Raw genomic sequence first — 23,456 nt, 5'->3', positions numbered from 1 at the left:
CCGTCAGGAAGTCCAGGATCCAGTTGCAGAGGGAGGTGTTTAGTCCCAGGATCCTTAGCTTAGTGATGAGCTTTGAGGGTACTATGGTGTTGAACTCTGAGCTGTATTCAATGAATAGCATTCTCACATAAGTGTTCCTTTTGTCCAGGTGGGAAAGGGCAGTGTGGAGTCCAATAGAGATTGCATCATCTGTGGATCTGTTTGGGAGGTATGCAAATTGGAGTGGGTCTAGGGTTTCTGGGACAATGGTGTTGATGTGAGCCATTACCAACCTTTCAAAGCACTTCATGGCTATGGATGTGAGTGCTACGGGTCTGTAGTCATTTATGCAGGTTGCCTTTGTGTTCTTGGGCACAGGGACTATGGTGGTCTGCTTGAAACATGTTGGTACTACAGACTCAATCAGGGACATGTTGAAAATGTCGGTGAAGATACCTGCCAGTTGGTCAGCACATGCCCAGAGCACACATCCTGGTAATCCGTCTGGCCCCGCAGCCTTGTGTATGTTGACCTGTTTAAAGGTCTTACTCACGTCGGCTACGGAGAGCGTGATCACACAGTCGTCCGGAACAGCTGATGCTCTCATGCATGCCTCAGTGTTGCTTGCCTCGAAGTGACCATAGAAGTGATTTAGCTCATCTGGTGGGCTCGTGTCACTGGGCAGCTCGCGGCTGTGCTTCCCTTTGTTGTCTGTAATAGTTTGCAAGTCCTGCACATAAGACGAGCGTCAGAGCCGGTGTAGTATAATTAAATCTTGGCCCTGTATTGACGCTTTGGCTGTTTGATTGTTCCTCGCAGGGCATAGCAGGATTTCTTGTAAGCTTCCAGGTTAGAGTCCCACACCTTGACAGCGGCAGCTCTACCCTTTAGCTCAGTGCGAATGTTGCTTGTAATCCATGGCTTCTGGTTGGGGTATGTACATACAGTCACTGTGTGGACGACGTCCTCGAAGCACTTATTGATAAAGCCAGTGACTGATGTGGTGTACTCCTCAATGCCATCCGAAGAATCCTGGAACATTTTCCAGTCTGTGATATCAAAACAGTCCTGTAGTTTAGCATCTGCTTCATCTGATCACTTTTTTATAGACCGAGTCACTGGTGCTTCCTGCTTTAATTTTTGCTTGTACGCAGGAATCAGGAGGATAGAGTTGTGGTCGGATTTACCTAATGGAGGGCGAGGGAGAGCTTTGTATGCGTCTCTGTGAGTGGAGTACAGATGATGTAGAATTATTTTCCCTCTGGTTGCACATTTAACATGTTGATAGAGATTTGGTAGAACTGATTTAAGTTTCCCTGCGTTAAAGTCTCCGGCCACTAGGAACGCCGCCTCTGGGTAAGTGGTTTTCTGTTTGCTTATTTCCTTATACAGCTGACTGAGTGCGGTCTTAGTGCCAGCATCTGTCTGTGGTGGTAAATAAACAGCCATGAAAAGTATAGCTGAAAACTCTCTAGGCAAGTAGTGTGGCATGCAATTTATCAAAATATATACTTCAGGCGAGCAAAATCTAGAGACTTCCTTAGATTTCGTGCACCAGCTGTTGTTTACAAATATGCACAGACCCCCCCCTCATCTTACCGGAGTGTGCTGTTCTATCTTGCCGGTGCAGCGTATATCCCACTAGCTGAATATCCATGTCGTCATTCAGCCACGATTCCGTGAAACATAGGATATTACAGTTTTTGATGTCCCGTTGGTAGGACATTCGTGATCGTACCTCGTCTAATTTATTGTCCAATGATTGCACGTTGGCAAGTAGTATTGACGGTAACTGCAGCTTTCCCACTCGCCTTCTCCGTGTCCTGACCAGGCATCCGGCTCTTTGTCCTCTGTACCTGCGTCGCTTCCTCTTGCAAATAACGGGGATGTCGGCCCTGTGGGGTGTTTGGAGAATGTCTTGTGCGTCTTCCTTGTTGTAGAAAAAAATCTTTGTCTAATCCGAGGTGAGTGATCGCTGTCTTGATATACAGAAGCTCTTTTTGCCGTAAGATATGGTTGCCGAAACATTATGTACAAAATAAGTTACAAATAATGCGAAAAGAAACATATAATAGCACAATTAGTTGGGCGCCTGTAAAACTACTGCCATTTTAGAGCAAATCAATTTTTGGAGAAAATACCCAAATACAGATATGCAAAGTTAATAGAGACATACCCAAGACGACTCAAAGCTGTAATCGCCGCCAAATGTGCTACTACAAAGTCTTTCCTCGGGTGTGAATATTTATGTAAATTAGATATTTCTATATTTCATTTTCAAGAAATTTGCAAACAATTCTAAAAACATGTTTTCATTTTGTTATTGTGGGGTATTGTGTGTAGATTTGTGAATAGATTTAATACATTTTGAATTCAAGCTATAACACAACAAAATGTGGAACAAGTCAAGTGGTATGAATACTTTCTAAAGGCACTGTAGTTTGTGAAAATCTTAGTGTTAGGTAGTAAAGTTGAATTGTGAATCATAGTGAAGTTAAACTGACTATCTTGCAGTTAATTAGGTCTGGGACGATGCCAGTATCGCAATATGCCTTAGTATTGCACACAATATTTACATACAGCAGATTTTTAAAGGACTAAATTGTTTGGTCTGCTTCGTGTTTTCATTTTTGCCATTAAAAAAATATTGCGATACTGATATCGTCACAGCCCTAATAACCATGCGAGTGATGCTAGTAGTATTTACGTCTGCTGCTATGGGAGTAACTAGATACCGCTTTATCTTTGTTAAGTGGCTCTAGTTCAGGTTATGCGATCTCATGACACACACACACACACACACACACACACACACACACACACACACACACACACTTCAACCCCCTCTTCTCCATTCCCACTTCTCCATTGCTCGCTCGCTGTGTCTGACCCTTGGGTCACTGTGCAGTGACTCTGAGGCTTGTCTAACTGGGCCTCTTGAAACTCTGGCCTTTACATTCCAGGGCCCCAAGGAGGGGGTCGTAGCCAGGCTTATTAACAGAGAAGGAGAGGGGGGAGAGAGAGGGAGTGTGGGAGAGAAGGAAGTCTCTGCCGGCAGGGATTATGTGCTGTTTCCTTGCCTGGAAGCTCTTGCCTTGTACCCTCCCACTCTCTCTCCCAGCTGAGCGGTTCTCCCACAAACTAAAGGAAACGGCAAAAACGTAAACCTGCTATTCTCCAGCTGCCACTGCCTTCTCACTGACTGCCCTTCTTGCTTTATTTTGTGCTCCCTCTTTCCCTCTCTCTGTGCTGCTGCTGGTGTGTGTGTGTGTGTGTTGTGTGTGTGTGTGTGTGTGTGTGTGTGTGTGTGTGTGTGTGTGTGTGTGTGTGTGTGTGTGTGTGTGTGTGTGTGTGTGTGTGTGTGTGTGTGTGTGTGTGTGTGTGTGTGTGTGTGTGTGTGTGTGTGTGTGTGTGTGTGTTTCCATTGCCTTTTTCTGCTGTGCCGCAGGCACACATAGTGTAGAGGATTGGTGAAGATACTGATGGGGATGCACAGCTGCACGGAGGAAGCAGAAGCCGGTTCTCACTCTTCAGCTCCCCATCCCAACAACGGGACTACTGCCATCCTCCCTCTCCGAAGATGGGGAGGGGGGGGGGGTCGCCATATAGGAGCTCAGAAACATGGAGTGGATCCGAGGAGGGAGAGAGGAATCTTTTCACTCCTGGTGCTGGATGTCATGCTCTGCTATGCGTAGTGGTGAGTGTTTGGTTCTCTCTCCTTCTCCTTCTTTTTCTTACTCTGTGGAACAGTTACTTAAGCACCTAATGGTGCTCTTAGGAATGCGCGGGTTCCGAAACTGATGCTTCATATTCTTGTTGTTCATTATTTGTTGATTATGTTTATGATCTCTATTTTCTTATCATCATTTTCTATTTTCTTATCATACTTTTCAATCTTTTCCTTTTTCTATTTTGATTTCTAACTTTTCTCGGTCTCTAGTCGGCAGAGAACTGTTGATGTATTATCTGTTTGAATTGCAGTGTTACAGTGAAAGAGGGCTTTGTGCTTTTGAATCGTGTTGGAGGGTCAAGGTAGAGGTGGGGGGGGGGGGGGGGGGTACAAGGTAGGGTGATGGGGGAAGGGAATGTGTGTGAGGGGGTTGTGTGTTTTAAACAAATCAGATTCATAATATCAGGTCAATAATAATGGCATAAACTCAGCAAAACTGCTGCTTGTCTTTTTCCTCAGCACAGCTCACAGTGCTTGTCAACTCTGCTTGTTCTAGTGAAACATGCCTGCCTTAAACTGGAAAAGGACTGAGCCTCAACTGTGGCTCATTGGTGTTATCGTATTACTGGTGCCATCTTCATTGATTTATCGAAAGCATTTAGTTTATCATTCTATCTTACTAGGAAAACTTAAACATTGGTTTCACTAACAGATCACTAAACTGGTTCCATGCATATCTTAGCAATAGAAAATATGTTTTCATAGGACACAAATCACAACTTCTTGGACTCAGTAGAGGTGTACCTGAAGGCTCAGTATTGGCCCCCCTTTTCTCTATATTCATAAATTAATTACTTCTAATTTGTCAGAATACACGTGTTCACTTATACACTGATGATACAGTGCTCTATACATCAAGTTCAAATATTTTACAGATTTTAGCGCAACAAAAATGGTTTCTAGCAAAGATGTTGGTTTTAAATAAAACAAAGTCCTTTTTCATGCTTTTTGGTACACAGCAAAGAATAAACTCCACAACTGGCAATTTCAAAATTCATGCAAGTGATAGAAAAATGTTGATACCTGGGTTAGAGGATAGATTCTGAATATCTTTTGGAAAGCATATTGATTATATTACTATAACCTTAGGTTACTATAAAGATCTAAGAATTGTTTTACTGTATCCATTAGAAAGACCTTAGTAACCCAACTGCTGCTTCCTGTCCTAGACTATGATGACATCTATCACAACACAACTAAGACTCTCTTTTATAACAATCTTTGCAGATTCATTCTTGTTTGCCATTATAAGACACATTGCACAATGTATGAATCAATAAATTGGCTGTCACTCCCAAACAGATGACTGCATTGGTACCAATTTCTTTTAAATGTGTCAACTTAAATTTCACAGTATATATTAAGGAACTTAATTTACAAGACTCACACAATAGCAATGGCAGCAATGACAAATTCCAAGGGCACATCATGTCATTTGGAGCAAGATCTTTCAAACACAAAGGCCCAATTGACTGGAATAATTTACCTATGGAAATCTGAGAATTAAAATCACACAGTGAGTTTAAGAAAGCACTTTTTCAAATGTTAAGAACAAACTGTGTTTTAACTAATAGAATCATCACAATGTGAAAATATTTGTAAACATGCATGTATATTTTATAGGTACTTAGATTTATTCAGGGGTTTTTCTGCATGGAAAAGTCTTGTGCGGGCCGCCTAAGTATTTTTTGGGGCGCCTATGTCCAAACAGTAAAATGTGTAAATTGCAGGAAATTTGCTTTAAAAAATAAATAAAATTGTCACTGCTACCAGCAGGAGGGCCTCTAAAATGTTCAGTCAGCGAATGCACCATTGGCCACGCCCTCACCATGGCCACAACCAAAGTCCCATTTTGATCCAGAAATTACCCTGGTTTTATTATTTGTATTAGTAGTTGCACAAGTTGTTATTAGTTGTAGGCCTATTAATAGTTGCACAACTACTTTTTTTATGCGGTTAATATACGTTTTTTGTGTTTAAGAATTTCATTGTTATTATTATTATTATTATTAGACAGCCATATTATTATTTTTACTAAGTATTGTTTTGATTTGTTTTATTGTATTTGGACATTCTTGCAAACGAGATGGTGCATCTCAAGAGATTTCATCCTGCAAAATGCAAAATAAATAAATAAATTGTGTTGCAGCTCATTGAGCTAATTTAGAGTGTGCCATTTGTACTGTGTGGTTCACTGTTTGTCCACAGACAGAGGCACAATCCTCACTTTGTCAGGCTCTGGACTGCTAGTATGCCTCATGAATCCTGATTCAAATGAAAAAGTTATTGAAAGGCTGCTTGTTGGCATTTTGTTTGGGGTTCGTCTTTATGAAGTAGCATCTCGTAACTGGTTATGAGGAAAATATGGCCTTTTGTTCAGAGAAACTTTGCTATTTTGGCATCAAAGGATTTCATTTTAGCATATCAAAGAAGTGTGTGAATTCGACTGCTGAAGGATTAAAAACAGCCTGATAAAGACAGTGCACACAATAACTTGATTATTGTGGATAGTCAGATTTAATATATTAGTACGTTTAAAACATTTACATGCTTTGCAAGAAAAACTATTTCCCTAATAATCCTGTTTATATGGACACGTCTGAAGACAGTCTACCTGATCTGACTTTTGATGAATGTAGAAAATCGGCAATCAAAATACACGTTTTACCACATTATATTTTTGCTAAGCCTATTTGATTCTGAGTTCGGACATATCGAGTTTGTATGGAAAAACTATTTCTTATTAAAAAAAATTAATAACCCCCTTTTCATGGTATCAAATTGGTAGTTAGTCTTGTCCCATTGCTGCAACTCCCGTATGGACTCGGGAGAGACGAAGGTCAAGATCCTCCGAAACACAACCCCTCCGAAACACAACCATGCCAGACTTCTTGACACACTGCTCGCTTAACCCAGCTTGCCACAGGAGTTGCTATTATGCGATGGGACAAGAACATCCTTGCCGGCCAAACCCTTCCCTAACCCAGACGACGCTGGGCCAATTGTGCACCGCCCCATGGGTCTCCCGGTTGCGGCTGGCTGCGACAGAGCCTGGACTTGAACCAGGGTCTCTAGTGGCACAGCTAGCACTGCAATGCAGGGCCTTAGACCACTGCGCCACTCAGGAGGCCCCTGTGAAAACTATTTCTAAGATACATACTTTCAGTTTTTCTGAACACACTTCACTTGCTCATAAGAGAGAGGCTTGCACTACCGGTGTTGGCGCATGTGAAGATCAAATACGCTGCTGGAACGGCGATTAAGCTGTTTACATGCCCTAATAATTCGAAAGATTTGTTCAGAAAACCAGGTTTTTTAATCGGTGTATGCTTACTTCAGTTTTGACCTTACGATTTAATATAAGCAGTGTGTTTACATTAATATTTCCATACTCGGCCTACTGCCATAATCAGTTTAATATCGAATTATTAGTGTGCATGTAAACATACTCATTGTTACACATTATATTTTTATAAATTGACTGTGACATTGTTTAACTTCCCAGGATTATAACAGGGTTTGATTCTCCGAATGTCAGATGTGATTGGCTGACAGCCGTGGTATATCAAACCGTTTACCATGGGTATGACAAAACATTTATTTTTACTGCTCTAATTACATTGGTGACCAGTTTATAATAGTAATAAGGCACCTTGGGGGTTTGTGGTATATGGCCAATATACCACGGCTAAGGGCTGTGTCCAGGCATGACGCCCTTAACTGTCGTATATTGGCCATATACCACATCCCCTTGTGCCTTATTGCTTAACTACTGTATCCTCGCTCAAAGGGATCAATCAATCTGATTTGTCTGACTGATTAGAACTATGAAACGGGTTGAGTTGGTTCTTCTCACTTCTCATTAGACTATATGAAATCCCATTAGACTATATCAAGGACCCTATCATTTGACATGTAGACACAGGCTTTTTAACGTGAAATAGCTACTAGCAATACTCTGAGAATTACAGTCGATTTTACTCTGAATGACGCAGCAACTTTATTTAGCCTACACACAGAATATTTAGCCTCCTTGATGGAGTTCTCTGCTATGCTCTTTTAGAAAAAAGGGTTCGGAAAAAGGATATTTGGCTGTCCCCATAGGGGAACCTTATTTTGGTTCCAGGTAGAACTATTTTGGGTTATTTCAAATGGTTCTCCTATGGGAACAGCCGAAGAACCCTTTAAGGTTCTAGATGGCACCTTTTTTTCTAAGAGTGTATACAACTGTGGTGAACAGCACAACCCACTGTGAATGGAGAGACCTGGAAATAGCTGTGCAACGACGCTTCCCATCCAACCTGACAGAGCCTTAAAGGATCTGCAGAGAAGAATGAAAGAAACTCCCCAAATACAGGTGTGCCAAGCTTGTAGCGTCATACCCAAGAAGACTCGAGGCTGTAGTCACTGCCTAAGGTGCTTCAACAAAGTACTGAATAAATGGTCTGAATACTTATGTTAATGTGATATTTTAATACATTTTCGAATATGGCTGTAACGACACAAAATGTGGAAAAAGTCAAGGGGTCTGAATACTTACCGAATGCACTGTATGTTTACATTGCCAAAGCAACTGAAATAGGCAATAAACAAAAGTGAAATAAGTAATCAGAAATTAACAGTAAACATTCATCACAAAAGTTTCAGAAGAATAGAGACATTTCAAACGAGTGTCCATCCATCAGATGTCCCTGTGACACAGGAATGAAGTGTTTTGACAGGCGTTAATGGACTGCTTTCTCCTGCGAATGTTTGTATTTCAGAACATGGCCCCCGGCCTGGAAAAGGAAAGCAAAAAAAGGTAGAGTAGCGCTAGCATGATTTTATTTTGGTCTCCGCTCGCTGTCACTGCCAACGTCTTTTTCTGGGGCACAACTTGAAGTGTTCGTATGAAGAGAGGCAAGATATCAAGGGCATTGACTGTCTGTCATCCCTGCACTTTTATAAATACACACAAAGTATGTCCTCTACAGAATCTAGTTCTCTATTTTGGGCATGTAGGTCACTATCTCCTGAAGTAGCAGAATCACACACCTTCCCTAACGAGGCCTGATGATGAAGTCATTGTGGTTTTATTTTGGGCAGATAGAAGTGGCTGCTGCTCCACATTACAGGCCCTTCAGTCATACACCTACTTCTACTGCTCTCTCTCTCTCTCTTTCTCTCTCTCTTTCTCTCTCTCGCCACATGGCTTTCTGCTTTCAATCTGTCCTCCTTTAATCCCAGCTATCTATCACATCCCACCAGCTATTCTTGGTGTGAAAGTAACCTGAGACAAACTGAACTATAGGTGCCTTCTAGGAGATGTGCGCTTCTATAATACAGCAGTGTAGCTTCAACTAATTTCTGGAAACACGGTGGCAAGAACCACCAGACTTGTGAAGCCAGAATGATTTCTTTTTGGCTGTTTTGGTGGAGATCTGGTGACATCTTTTACCTGTGTCCGGTCGGGGTGAGTGTCTTATTAACCTGTGTTGTACCTTAAGCTTATGTCAGGTGTGTCTATGTTTCTGCCTCTGTAAAAGTAAGTTGTCTGTGTCTGTACCAGGTCATGTCTTTTTCTATGCCTTGGATAGGCATCTGTTTATCTATAATGTTGTTTAGCCCGTGTCTGTATGTCTGTCTGTGACAGGTTACTCAGTGTGTCCCTCCCTCAGCCTCTCATCATTCTATGTATTAGTCTCATTGCTGTTAGTGGGGAATAGAAGGAAAAGCTCAATTAGCCCTAGTGTTTTATTAACTGCTAGCCTGCCGCCAACTGCTAGTTGCTAAGTGACTGACAGAGGCACCATTCAGGATGAAAACACAACCCAGAGACCCTAACAGGAACTAAGACTCAGATTCAGGAAACGGATTTTCTCAGAACAGCAGGAAAAGAGAGAGAGAGGCTTGCGACGTGTACTGTATGTTGCCATGGTTTGAAGGTGTTATGAGTTATTTTGTGTATGGACTGATTTTTATTAATGTCATTTTTGGCGCATGTGATGCTGAGCCATAGTTAAGGGGTTTAAACAAATGACCAGATGTGAATGTTGATATCATTATTACACTCATTGATTTGGCCTTGTATAAATCAGATATGATATGTTACAAGCCCATATTCCATATGGAAGAAATTGGTACAGTTAGTAGGTCTATGTCAATTAAATTGATAGGGCATCCAAATCCATCAAATATATGCAATACACTCAGCAAATATGCAGACACACACATGTGTGCGTGTTTGTAGTGTTGGACCTGCACAGGATAGAGCTCTCCCACTACTGGCTCCCATCGGGTTGGTTGTACAGAGAATGATGTCATGTCTGCCATGGCGACTGTGTGTCCCTCCACCACTGATCCGTTTCTTATCCAGCTGTCCTGACTGACACAAAACAGAGAATGAAAGGGGGGGGGGGGGTTGTATTTTCACCCTCAATGCCACCCACCACCATTCCCAATTCTCAAGCAAATGTATCCCTTTTTTTTATTTAGCCAGCTTTACATAGATAAATGTATTCACGACTAATAAAAGAGATTAGGGCCAGACTAAGAGACTCTGCCCAAACTTGAACGATTCCAACACGTTATTTATGTAAAGTGCTGATGTTTCTTCTCTGGCTGGTTGCTTGCCGATTTACGTATTGTAAAATTTCAATTAAATGCAGATTCTCAAATAGCCACCTGTCACTTTTAATAGCCGGGCAATGGCACACATTTCAGCAGATAAATGCCTGTTTCAAATAAATGGCAGGTCAAAATGAATTGTTTACGAGGTTTAATGTGTTGATTTGTTACATTAAATATTTCAGTAATGACTGTAAATAATTATGTCAATCATCCATTTTTATCACTAGTAAGAAACTGCTAGACATTGGCTGCTAACAGCTGAGAACTGCTAGCTTACTGGCAAGCACAAAACCAGTCAAAAACTTTGGAAGTACAGACTCCAAGAAATCGGCCGATCTCCCTCTAGTGGTGAACTGCTGAAAATTCACAGTCAAAGATGAGAATTATTATTCTGTCAAGAAAAAGTTCTTTTTGTATTTTTCTTTATGGAGGCATATTAAGACAAAAGAAACGTGACAGTGTGTAAATAATAACACATTAGTGCAGGAAATTAAGAAATTGGTTAAAATGCTGGAATTAAACAATTAACAATGCAAATAAGCAAAAGCTGTGTGCATTAAGGAAATAGAAGCCTGGCTCAAATAGAAGCCTGTCTCTAATAAGCACCTGTTGTGTTCAGTAATTTAAACAAATAAACACCTGGGCTATTAATTTAAGTTTTACAGTATTTTCCATTGGGCAGAACTAAGTTGTCCAATTTAGTTTTTCATCAGTTTAAGAGCAGTTTATTTTGGGCAGTTACCCTGTGTTTGAGGGTCAAGAGATCATGGGGCAATTTGTCTCCTCTCCTTTGGAGCTGACAGGACCTCGTCCTCTGTGTTTGCAAGGGGGGCTTGTTTCATTGGCTTGTGAGTTGTGTGTTGGGCTGACTGGTGTGAACCACATGACACTAGCCTCTGGACCATTTTAACCACCTCTGCTCCAGGCCGGCTTTTTGATGGGCCAGTCATACATACATACATGCATGCATACATACATACATACAGACAGACAGACAGACAGACAGACAGACAGACAGACAGACAGACAGACAGACAGACAGACAGACAGACAGACAGACAGACAGACAGACAGACAGACAGACAGACAGACAGACAGACAGAGGTGGGGGTGAGTGGGAGGGGACTGTGAGGGGGAGGAGTGGACGTGCCGTACTTAGGGGGTATATTTGGAAATGGCTTCAATAATAATATTTTTTGTCTCCATCGTGTGTGTGTGTGTGTGTGTGTGTGTGTGTGTGTGTGTGTGTGTGTGTGTGTGTGTGTGTGTGTGTGTGTGTGTGTGTGTGTGTGTGTGTGTGTGTGTGTGTGTGTGTGTGTGTGTGTGTGTGTGTGTGTGTGTGTGTGGAGGGGGTGGGGTAGAGGTGGAGGATAATGCAGGCACAAAAGGCTAAGGCAAACATTGGCTGTAAGACAAAGGACTGCCCTATGCAGGTCACCGGGGGGTTAACTCGTCCCATTGTCTGGCACTAGTGATCGTAATTGAGGGAGGTTTTAAACCCCACTGGCAAATTAGGGACTCTGCAACTGAGTGCTGAGACACTGGGGTGTAGGGTAGGGTCATGGTCAAAGCCTGGAAGATGGGGAGAGAGAGGAAGGCTGTAGTTTGGACAGCAGTCAGTCAGACACAGCACCACACAACATGGGGTTGGGTTAGCACAGAGCTTGAATATTCACTATGGTATTATCATAGCCAGGCTATTTACTCAGACCAGGGGAGCCAGGGGGAAAGCACTCCCATCCCTTCCCATCTATCTGATGAACTATGGATGTTAGTTGTTGAGTAAAAAGTGATTGTTTTTGATATTATCAACATAATATTACACAGTTGCAATTAGAATAATACACATTTTAAAGGCTACAGTTCTCTAAAGACAAGGTGCTTTGACTGTAAATTCAAAATCAGAAAATATTATTCTTGCTTCTTGGTGACAAAAAAAATCATTCTTATGTCAAACCATAAAGAAATGACCCTAATGTATAAATTACTGTCATATGTTTGGTTTAACAAATATTTTATTATCCAGTTATCTACTGATCTAATCAGCAGTTTGCCCACAATAATGATAGTTTAGTCGAGCATTTACAATAAGGGTAGTAACTATTTATTCAGTTATGACACACTTTACCACATGAAATGCTTTACCATAACATGACAATGGCGTGGTTATTATGTGCTAGTAAAGCTAGAGGGGAAAACATTCTTGCTATTGTTTTTTAGATTCTCCCTCATCTTTTTTACTAAACGTAAATCTACTATTAATTGGGTTTATTTTAAGAATGTACATTTTAGGAACCATTTTAATTCTAGAGAAATGTGAACATTCCACTCAAATCAGGTACAGGACAAATATCTATTTACTATTTTTCAAAATGTTTCAAGTGAGGGTGTGTGTATGTGTGTTATTCTGTGTATGTGTGACTAAAGGGCTGTAGTGAGACAGGTTTAGAAGCTTTTAAGGAAGATTGGGGGAGTGGAAACCTAACACTGCTTGGCTGTTGCTCTGTGTACATGAACCTTACAGCTGCTGGATTGAAAGAGGGAAGAGGGAAGAGAGTGAGGGAGTGTGGTGTGCGCAGTAATTAGTTGTCTGGTTTTCTATTGACCAGTCTGGTGCGGGGGCCTTGGGGACTGTTAAATTTGCCATTAAAAGTGAAAGGATTACGCACCCAAAAGAAATAAAAGAGCCAATGAATAGATGGTGAGCCAAATGGAGGACTGCTGTTTTCCCCTCTTTTCCCCTCCATCTGTCCTGACATATTTTCCTGTAAAAACCAGAAACCTGGTGAAACCTCATTCTTTTATGATGAGTGAATAATAAACATATAGGTCATGATATGTTTATGTAGTGGTTATGACCACCATTCTTTAAGGAGAACTAAAATAGTGTTTCTATAATAGTATGTTAAGGGTGATTCCTCACGACATTTAATCAAAAGGGTGCTTTGGAGGAAGTATTGTTGACATATGTTTGACATTTGTATCTTCTAGTATAATTGAGAAATAATTAAAGTTGGAATGTTTGTGACATTTTGTCCTTACTCAGGCCTCCTTTGTGATTCATGACAACATAATGTTTTATTTGTAGGTGCTAAAGCAAACATTGGTGTCATATTGAGCTTTACCGCTTGCTCTATTATAGGAGTAGTATTTTGATTTCAATAACAATGATCATAGATTAATTTATAAATATTGAAAATATTGAAAATAGACTATTTTTGATTTTGCAATATGTTCCATATATTGTTTAACATAATATACTCTACGGGCATATCAAAGCTACTTTCAGTTATGATCCAATTTGTAAGCATTACCAACAATGTGAATGTGAAAATAGATTTTTAAATGGTCACCCTATGCTGGTGATTTGCAGGATGTGCAATGATACAAGTGAAAGGTGGGCTGTGATTGGTTACAGTGCCTACTATGCCAATTTCTCTGTGTAAAATGGGCCATACCTTTGAAACTAGCAGAGATCCCACTCTGGAACTTTGATATGCCCATAGAGTATACTATGTTCAACAATATATTGACAAATTAGCCAAATATTTTTTTTATCAATGTAAGAAAACAAAACACTACTCATATTAAAGGAAGCTGTAGTGCTTCATATAACACACATTCTTGCTATGTAGCACCTACAGATGAAACATTATGGAGTAATTATGGGGTAAGGCCAAAATGTCACAAATGTTCCAACTTCAATTCATTATCAAATATGTCAACAATTCTTCCTACAAAGGACACTTTTATATGGATTAAATGTCATGAAAATCCAACAAATCCTGGTCTTTTTCTTGTTCTAGTTTCATGAGGAATCACCCTAAACCAGGGCTCATCAACTAGATGTTTTTTTCATCAGCGTTTTATTATGTTTTCTGGAACATAATTACAAATAATTTGTAGATTGACATAATCATTTCAAACCTTGCTTACATGTGTATACTATCAGATGTGACTTTCTATTATGTATGGGAATACTTGGGAACAGATTTCTAAAATTCAAATCACTTGGAGCTGGTTTCCGGGTGTTTTTATTTTGCTCAGAACTTAGGGGGCCCAATAAAACCACCAAAATAAAACCACTACATTTGGCACGTGACCCGTTAGTTGGGGAACCCTGCCCTAAACTCACTGTCAAAGTTTCAAACATTGGGCAGCGCATGTTTGTCATAGAAGGCTATTTCCAAATCATTTCCTGGTGTTCGCCATGAACGGTGCGACATTAACTGTGCGTGCCTGCGTGCATGTGTTCAAATGTGTGTGTTTAATAAAACTCCTGCTGTGATTGGTCTCACTTTCAGAGAGAGAGCTCGAGACAGACAGGCAGAACATCTGCCCTAGTCATTGGGCCCACAGAGAGAGAGAGCTAGAGACAGACCGACAGACAGACGGCCAGAAAAGAGGGAGACCAAAAGAGACTGTTCTCGGTTGCTGCTCACTTACAGTCTAGCCCGGTCAGTTCGCAGCAGGGGTGAGCTGTCTAAAGCTCTCTGTCGCCAGACATATGGGGGTCTGGCGTGGTGGGGGGTCAGGAGTGCGGCTAGGGGGAGGGGGGTCAAAAGCCCCAGACCAAGCAGTAACACGATCTCCTTGTGATGACTGCCAAGGTCTGTTTGAGAGGGACGGTGGCGGGACGGCTGGTTGAAGAAATGGTGCGTACAGTATGAGGGATCTGTCATAGTGAGTTAACATTAGCCTTCTTGTGCGTAGCCTGCTGAACTGTAAGCCTTGAGCATATCTTTGGGATGACAGAGGAATGATGTCATGTTCTCTCTGTTTGTCTAGCTGGTACAGCTGAGGAGAGGCGGAGGGAGACCTTACTTACTCTATGACTCAGTTAGGACACACACAGTTTGGGCCATCAGGACACTATCCAAACAAGAAGATAAAAACCACAGGCCTTTTTCTCTTTTGGGTTTTGTAACTCTCTCACCACAAAACTCTATGGCTCGATTAGAAAAAAATGTAATGACTTCAAACAACTTTTTTGTTGCCTTTGTTGGATTGTATTTTTCCTTTGATTGGGTTTGACATGATTTGAACTCTGAGTTTGTTTAAACTGGAGGATTTTATCAGACTTGGCTCATATTTCTGGCAGGCAGCTTTTTGATCCAGGCGAGAGTGAGCACCCTTGTAGATAAGACACCCAATCTGGTTGAGATCCCGGTGTGATTACCCCAGTGTAAATACAGCAGAGAGACTGGCCTACAGTTGGCCAGGCAGGGAGGGCCTGAAGGGAATCAGACAGAGACCCAAATATCCAATATGAATTTATCACTGTGTATCATATGTTTTAATGTGTTTGATTCCATTCCATTTATTCTATTCCAGCCATTACAATGAGCTCGTCCTCCTATAGCTCCTCCCACCAGCTTCCTCTGGTGTATGAGTGTCACAGAAGAACAGTTAGAAGAATAGAAGGCATGAATCCCAGTTTGTTACAGCATATCAATATCATAAAAGAAAAATAACAATATCACAATGAGTACATGCAGACAATAATGCAATTTATTGTGGATAGTACAATTAATATAATAGTTTGATTAAAACATTTACATGCTTTGCAAAGTGAACGATTTCCCTAATAATCCTGTTTACATGGACACATCTGAAATCAGGTTACCTGATGGCACTCGGATAAATTCGGACATATGAAGTTTGTATGTGAAAACTACTTCTCAGACACATACATTCAGTTGTTGGCCCGCTCAGCTGGTGCTATCACATGCCGATTAAGGTGTTTACCAGTGGCGGTCAGTGCCGTTTAAGATGAGGGAGGACAAAAAAAATGTATGAGCATATCCTTATTTCTATTACAGCATATTGGATGACTGTCATTCATATTCCATTCAGCCAGCTCAATGTAACAGCGACAGGCTAATACATGATACTCTAATTTTCCCTATACCCATCATGAGGTTACTACAACCTAGCCTATGAATGAAACGTATGTGCACAGGTTGAGAGAAATTTGAGTAATCAAGGTGACAGACACTGACACATTGAATACGGCCTTGCATACTCTTGCCTGCATCTAGCTGATCTAGTGTGTAATCATTTGTCAGAGGGGATGGATGCTGTTTCACAGGCTCCTAACCAACTGTGCTATTTTGTTGTTTTTTTTGCATTGTTTGTAACTCCTTTTGTACGTAATGTTGCTCCTACCGTGTCTTATGACCGAAAAGATCTTCTAGATGTCAGAACAGCGATTACTCACCTCGAACTGGAGAAGATTTTTTCTTTAATGAGTCCAAGGCGAAGGATATTCTGCTTTGTCGAGACAAGGCCCAAATCCACGTCATCCGCGTGAAGAAAGGATAGAGAAAAAGGTGGAGGAGGGCGTGGTGCCTTGTAAGAATTTGCTGACGAGTAGGTAAACAACCACTACCATCTTTTATTGTCCAACGTGCAATCATTGGAAAACAAACTGGACGATCTACGATTAAGAATATCCTGCCAACGGGACATTAAAAACTGTAATATCATATGTTTCACTGAGACGTGGCTAAACAACGACACAGATAATATGGAGCTAGCTGGCTTCTACGTGCATTGGCTGGACAGAGCAGCTACGTCAGGTAAAATTAGGGGCGTGGGTGTGTGTCTATTTGTCAATAACTGCTGGTGCGCGATGTCTAATATTAAAGAGGTCTCGAGATATTGCTCGCCTGAGGTAGAATACCCCATGATAAGCTGTAGACCACACTATCTACCAAGAAAGTTCTCATCTATATTATTCGCAGCCGTCTATTTACCACCACAAAACAATGCTGGCTCTAAGACTGCACTCAACGAGCTGTATAAGGACATAAGCAAACAAGAAAATTCTCATCCAGCAGCAACACTCCTAGTGGCCGGGGACTTTAATGCAGGCAAAATTTATTCCGTTTTACCTCATTTATACCAGAATGTCACATGTGCAACCAGAGGAGAAAAAAAACCTCAAGACCACCTTTACTCCAAACACAGAGACGCATACAAAGCTCTTCCTCGACGTCCATTTGGCAAATCTGACCATAATTCTATCCACCTGAATCCTGCTTACAAGTAAAAACTAAAGCAGGAAGTACCAGTGACTCACTCAATACGGAAGTGGTCAGATGATGCGGATGCTACGCTACAAGACTGTTTTGCTAGCACAGACTGGAATATGATCCGGGATTCATCCAATGGCATTGAGGAGTATACCACCTCAGTCACCGGCTTCATCAATAAGTGCATCGATGACATCATACCCATAGTGACCATACGTGCATAGCCCAACCAGAAGCCATGCAATACAGCCAACATCTGCACCGAGCTAAAGGCTAGAGCTACCGCTTTCAAGGAGCGGGACACTAACGCCCTCAGACGAACCATCAAGTAGGCAAAGCGTCAATAAAGGACTAAATTGAATCCTACTACACCGGCTCTGACGCTCGTCGGATGTGGCAGGGCTTGAAAACTATTACGGACTACAAAGGGAAATCCAGCCGCGAGCTGCCCAGTGACACGAGCCTACCAGACGAGCTACATTTATTTTATGCTCGCTTCGAGGCAAACAACAATGAAGCATTTATGAGAGCACCAACTGTTCCGGACAACTGTGTGATCACGCTCTCCGTAGCCGATGTGAGCAAGACCTTTAAACAGGTCAACATTCACAAAGCCGCGGGGCCAGACGGATTCCCAGGACGTTGTACTGAAATCATGCGCGGACCAACTGGCAAGTGTCTTCACTGACATTTTCAACCTCTCCCTGACCGAGTCTGTAATACCTACATGTTTCAAACAGACCACCATAGTCCCTGTGCCCAAGAAAGCGAAGGTTACCTGCCTAAATGATTACCGCCCCGTAGCACTCAGGTCGGTAGCCATGAAATGCTTTGAAAGGCTGGTCATCACTCACATCAAAACCATAATCCCAGAAACCCTAGACCCACTCCAATTCGCATACCGCCCCAACAGATCCACAGATGACGCAATCTCAATCGCACTCCACACTGCCCTTTCCCACCTGGACAAAAAGAACACCTATGTGAGAATGATGTTCATTGACTACAGCTCAGCAATCAACACCATAGTACCCACGAAGCTCATCACTAAGATAAGGACCCTGGGATTAAACACCTCCCTCTGCAACTGGATCCTGAACTTCCTGAGGGGCTGCCCCCAGGTGGTAAGGGTCAGCAACAACACATCTGCTTCGCTGATCCTCAACACTGGGGCCCCTCAAGGGTGCGTGCTTAGTCCCATCCTGTACTTCCTCTTCACCCACGACTGTGTAGCCAAGCACAACTCCAACACCATCATTAAGTTTGCTAACAACACAACAGTGGTAGGCCTGATCACCGACAATGATGAGACAGCCTATAAGGAGGAGGTCAGAGACCTGGCAGTGTGGTGCCAGGACAGCAACCTCTCCCTCAATGTGAGCAAGACTATGGAGCTGATTGTGGACTATTGGAAAAGAAGGGCCAAACAGACAGGGCTGAATTGGAGTGGGTCGAGAGTATCATGTTCCCTGTTGTCCACATCACCAACAAACTATCATGGTACAAACACACCAAGACAGTCATGAAGAGGGCACAACAACACCTTTTCCCCCTCAGGAGACTGAAAAGATTTCGCATGGGTACCTAGATCCTCAAAAGGTTCTACAGCTGCACCATCGAGAGCATCCTGACCGGTTGCATCACCGCCTGGTATAGCAACTGCTCAGCATCTGAACGTAAGGTGCTGCAGAGGGTAGTGTGTATTGGCCAGTACATCACTGGGTGCAAGCTTCCTGCCATCCAGGACCTATATACTAGGCAGTGTCAGAGGAAGGCCCTAAAAATTGTCTACGACTCCAGTCACCCAAGTCATAGACTGTTCTCTCTGCTACCGCACAGCAAGCTGTACCGGAGCGTCAAGTCTAGGACCAAAAAGGCTCCTTAACAGCTTCTCCCCCAAAGCCGTAGAATGCTGAACAATTTGTCATATGGCCCCCTGGACTATTTACATTGACACCACCCCCCCCTCTTTGATTTTACACTGTTGCTACTCACTGTTTATTATCTGTGCATAGTCACTTTACAAATTACCTCAACTAACCTGTACCCCCGCACATTAACTCTGTACCGGTACCCCCTGCATATAGCCTCGTTACTGTTACAGCATGTACATTTCTTGTGTTACTTGTTTGTTTTTTTTACTTTAGTTTATATAGAAAATATGTCAATATTTTCTTAACTGCATTGTTGGTTAAGTAAGTAAGTAAGCTTCTCTCGGTAAGGTACCTGTTGTAGTCGGCGAGATGTGACAAATAAAATTTGATTTGATTTACAGTTGCAAACAAAAGTTTCTATTGGACAAATTCAGGTACGTTTATTCCCGTTTCGTTCTGTTTGCTTCCGTTTAAAAAACGTTTTTCAACAGAATCTGCAAAATTAATACACCGCTGATTACACTTAAGCACAGTTCACTTTCATAGCAGCCACATACAAACAGCATGATCCCTTTGGTCGTTGTATAATTAATTCTCACATCTACGTGCTCTCCTCCTCTCACATTTTCCCTTCACTTGTGGACTTCAGTGTACAACACACATGATGTCTGTGACCAGGCGAAAAAACCTTTCCAAGCCAAACCTCCATATCATAACTGCTAACCACTACACACAAACTACATCGCTGTCACCATATTAACGTCATAGTCAACATAGCTACTAGAAATAACGCATTAGTAAACCCGCTACAATCATGCAGTACTATGTACAGTCTACAGCAAGCAATTTAGCAGTTACAACGGCGGGTCCAGGTGCCAATAAATTAATACAATCAAAAGCTTTCTTTGACTTGGAAGACTTCCAGTTTGATGCCCATAGCCAGCTAGATAACATAGCATCGCCCTCTGTTTGAGCCGGGTGTTTGAGTAGGCTAAACTAGCTAGCTGCATTCGCTAGTGTTGATGATTAGTTATTTGAGAAGGAGACAAGTCAAGACGCTGGACCGGGTGATTCAGTTTATAGTAAGGCAGTTTATTATGAGACAAAGATATTTGGCAAAGCGTGCACGGACTCCTTCGTTTAGCTCATAGGGAACTAGCAGAAGAGAGCCCCGAAACATAGTATACATCCAATTTATACAATGAAATAACAGTGTGTTGACGTTGAGTCTAGTAGGTCCGCTCTCCTGACTGGTCGATGAGTGGAGGGACGGTCCACTCTCCAGGTGGTGTCGACTTCCCATTGGCCCTTGGCAGTGTCCTTTGTCCTCGGAGTCCAACACACCTAAGTGTGTGTGTGTGTGTGTATTTCTGGTAATTCGTGTCTGGGTGCTTGCGATATTCATGGAATGTTGTTCTTTACACCAGTGGTCAGTTCGGGTGGCTAGGGCTTAAGTCAGCCATCTGTCTCTGGGTGTGGTCGTGATTGGTATCAGTTGGTCGCTCAATATGTCTCTGGAATTTTGTTGTGTGCTGTTGTGAAACATGTTGTGCTGTTGCCCTCCTTATATATCATTAGGTAAAACGTTAGATTATCTTTATTACACTAGCTAATTCAAAGTGAAAGTGAAAATAAAAACTAAATATCTCTCTCTCTCTTGCTTCTCCTTCATTTTTGAAGAAATTAATTTGTTCAAAACTGTTCAACAATTGTCTGTCTTTCTCTTTGAGTCAACTACTCACCGCATTTTATGCACTCCATTGCTAGCTGGCTGTAGCTTATGCTTTCTCTGATCCTTTGATTGGGTGGCCATGTTAGTTGATGCTGCAAGAACTCCGATAGGTTGGAACACATTCTCCGGAAGTTGTAATGATTGCGGCGTACAGTGCATTCGGAAACTATTCAGACCCCTAAACTTTTTCCACATTTTGTTACGTTACAGCTTTTTTCTAAAATGGATTAAATAAATGTTTTTCCTCATCAATCTACACACAGTATCCCATACTGACAAAGCGAAAACAGTTTTTTTATTTTAGCGAATTTCTATAAAATAAAAAACAGATACCTTATATACATAAGTATTCAGACCCTTTGCTATGAGACTCGACATTGAGCTCAGGTGCATCCTGTTTCCATTGATCATCAACTTGATTGCAGTCCACCTGTGGTAAATTAAATTGATTGGATATGATTTGGAAAGGCACACACCTGTCTATAAAGTTCCACAGTTGACAATGCATGTCAGAGCAAAAAGCAAGCCATGAGGTCGAAGGAATTATCCATAGAGCTCTGAGACAGGATTGTGTTGAGGCACAAATCTGGGGAAGCTTACCAAAACATTTCTTCAATATTGAAGGTCCCCAAGAACACAGTGTCCTCCATCAATCTTAAATGGATGAAGTTTGGAACCACCAAGACTCTTGCTAGAGCTGGCTGCACGGCCAAACTGAGCAATAGGGGGAGAAGGGCCTTGGTCAGGGAGGTGACCAAGAACCCGATGGTCACTCTGACAGAGCTCCAGAGTTCCTCTGTGGAGAGGGGAGAACCTTCCAGGAGGACAACCATCTCTGCAGCACTCCACCCATCAGGCCTTTATGGTAGAGTGGCCAGACTGAAGCCACTCTTCAGTAAAAGGCACATGAGAGCCTGCTTGGAGTTTGCGAAAAGGTGGCCCCTAAAGGACTCTCAGACCATGAGAAACAAGATTCTCTGGTCTGATGAAACTAAGACTTAACTCTTTGGCTGAATGCCAAGCATCACGTCTGGCGGAAACCTGGCACCATCCCTACGGTAAAGCATGGTGGTGGCAGCATCATGCAGAGGGGATGTTTGTCAGCGGCAGTGACTGGGAGACTCGTCAGGATCGAGGGAAAGATGAACAGAGCAAAGTACAAAGAGATCCTTGATGAAAATCTTCTCCAGTGCACTCAGGACCTCAGACTGGGGTTCACCTTCCAACAGGACAACGACCCTAAGCACAGTCAAGACAATGCAGGAGTCTCTGAATGTCCAGAGCTCGGATTTGAACCCGATCAAACATCTCTGGAGAGACCTGAAAATACAGTTGAAGTCGGAAGTTTACATACACCTTAGCCAAATACATTTAAACTCAGTTTTTCACAACTCCTGACATTTAATCCTAGTATAAATTACCTGTCTTAGGTCAGTTAGGATCACCACTTTATTTAAAGAATGTGAAACTGTCTGAATAATAGTAGAGAGAATTATTTATTTCAGCTTTTATTTATTTTATTACATTCCCAGTGAGTCAGAAGTTTACATACACTCAATTAGTATTTGGTAGCATTGCATTTAAATTGTTAAACTTAGGTCAAACGTTTCAGGTAGCCTTCCACAAGCTTCCCACAATAAGTTGGGTGAATTTTGGCCCATTCCTCCTGACAGAGCTGGTGTACCTGAGTCAGGTTTGTAGGCCTCCTTGCTCGCACACGCTTTTTCAGTTCTGCCCACAAATTTTCTATAGGATTGAGGTCAGGGCTTTGTGATGGCCACTCCAATACCTTGACTTTGTTGTCCTTAAGCCATTTTGCCACAACTTTGAAAATATGCTTGGGGTCATTGTTCATTTGGAAGACCCATTTGCGACCATGCTTTAACTTCCTGATTGATGTCTTGAGATGGTGCTTCAACATATCCACATAATTTTTCTCCCTCATGATGCCATCTATTTTGTGAAGTGCACCAGTCCCTCCTGCAGCAAAGCACCCCCACAACATGATGTTTCCACCCCCGTGCTTCATGGTTGGGATGGTGTTCTTCGGCTTGCAAGCATCCCCCTTTATCCTTCAAACATAACAATGGTCATTATGGCCAAACAGTTCTATTTTTTTCATCAGACCACAGGACAAAAAGTACGATCTTTGTCCCTATGTGCAGTTGCAAACCTTTGTCTGGCTTTTTTATGGCGGTTTTGGAGCAGCGGCTTCTTCCTTGCTGAGTGCACTTTCAGGTTATGTTGATATAGGACTTGTTTTACTGTGGATATAGATACTTTTGTACCTGTTTCTACCAGCATCTTCACAAGGTCCTTTGCTGTTGTTCTGGGATTGATTTGCACTTTTCACCAAAGTACGTTCATCTCTAGGAGACAGAACGCATCTCCTTCCTGAGCGGTATGACGGCTGCGTGGTCCCATGGTGTTTATACTTGCGTACTATTGTTTGTACAGATGAACGGGGTACCTTCAGGCGTTTGGACATTTTTCCC

At 42.1% G+C, this 23,456-nt stretch overlaps 1 long non-coding RNA gene across 2 annotated transcripts in view; it reads left to right on the top strand.

Annotated features, from left to right (window-relative positions):
- Positions 1-3,011: 3,011 nt before the first annotated feature.
- The window catches only part of LOC106567934 (uncharacterized), an 81,872-nt gene continuing 61,427 nt past the window's right edge, over positions 3,012-23,456 (top strand). The window contains exon 1 of one of the 2 annotated variants that reach the window (XR_001320196.3): positions 3,012-3,676. This is a non-coding gene — a long non-coding RNA (uncharacterized LOC106567934). The remainder of the gene's footprint in view (positions 3,677-23,456) is intronic. The other variant, XR_001320198.3, reaches the window with a different exon arrangement.

Source organism: Salmo salar, chromosome 13 (assembly GCF_965601325.2).
Source record: "Salmo salar chromosome 13, fSalSal1, whole genome shotgun sequence".
NCBI classification, from domain to species: domain Eukaryota; kingdom Metazoa; phylum Chordata; class Actinopteri; order Salmoniformes; family Salmonidae; genus Salmo; species Salmo salar.
The sequence above is the reverse complement of the archived record's forward strand: the minus strand, read 5'-3'. Positions and strand labels throughout refer to the sequence as shown.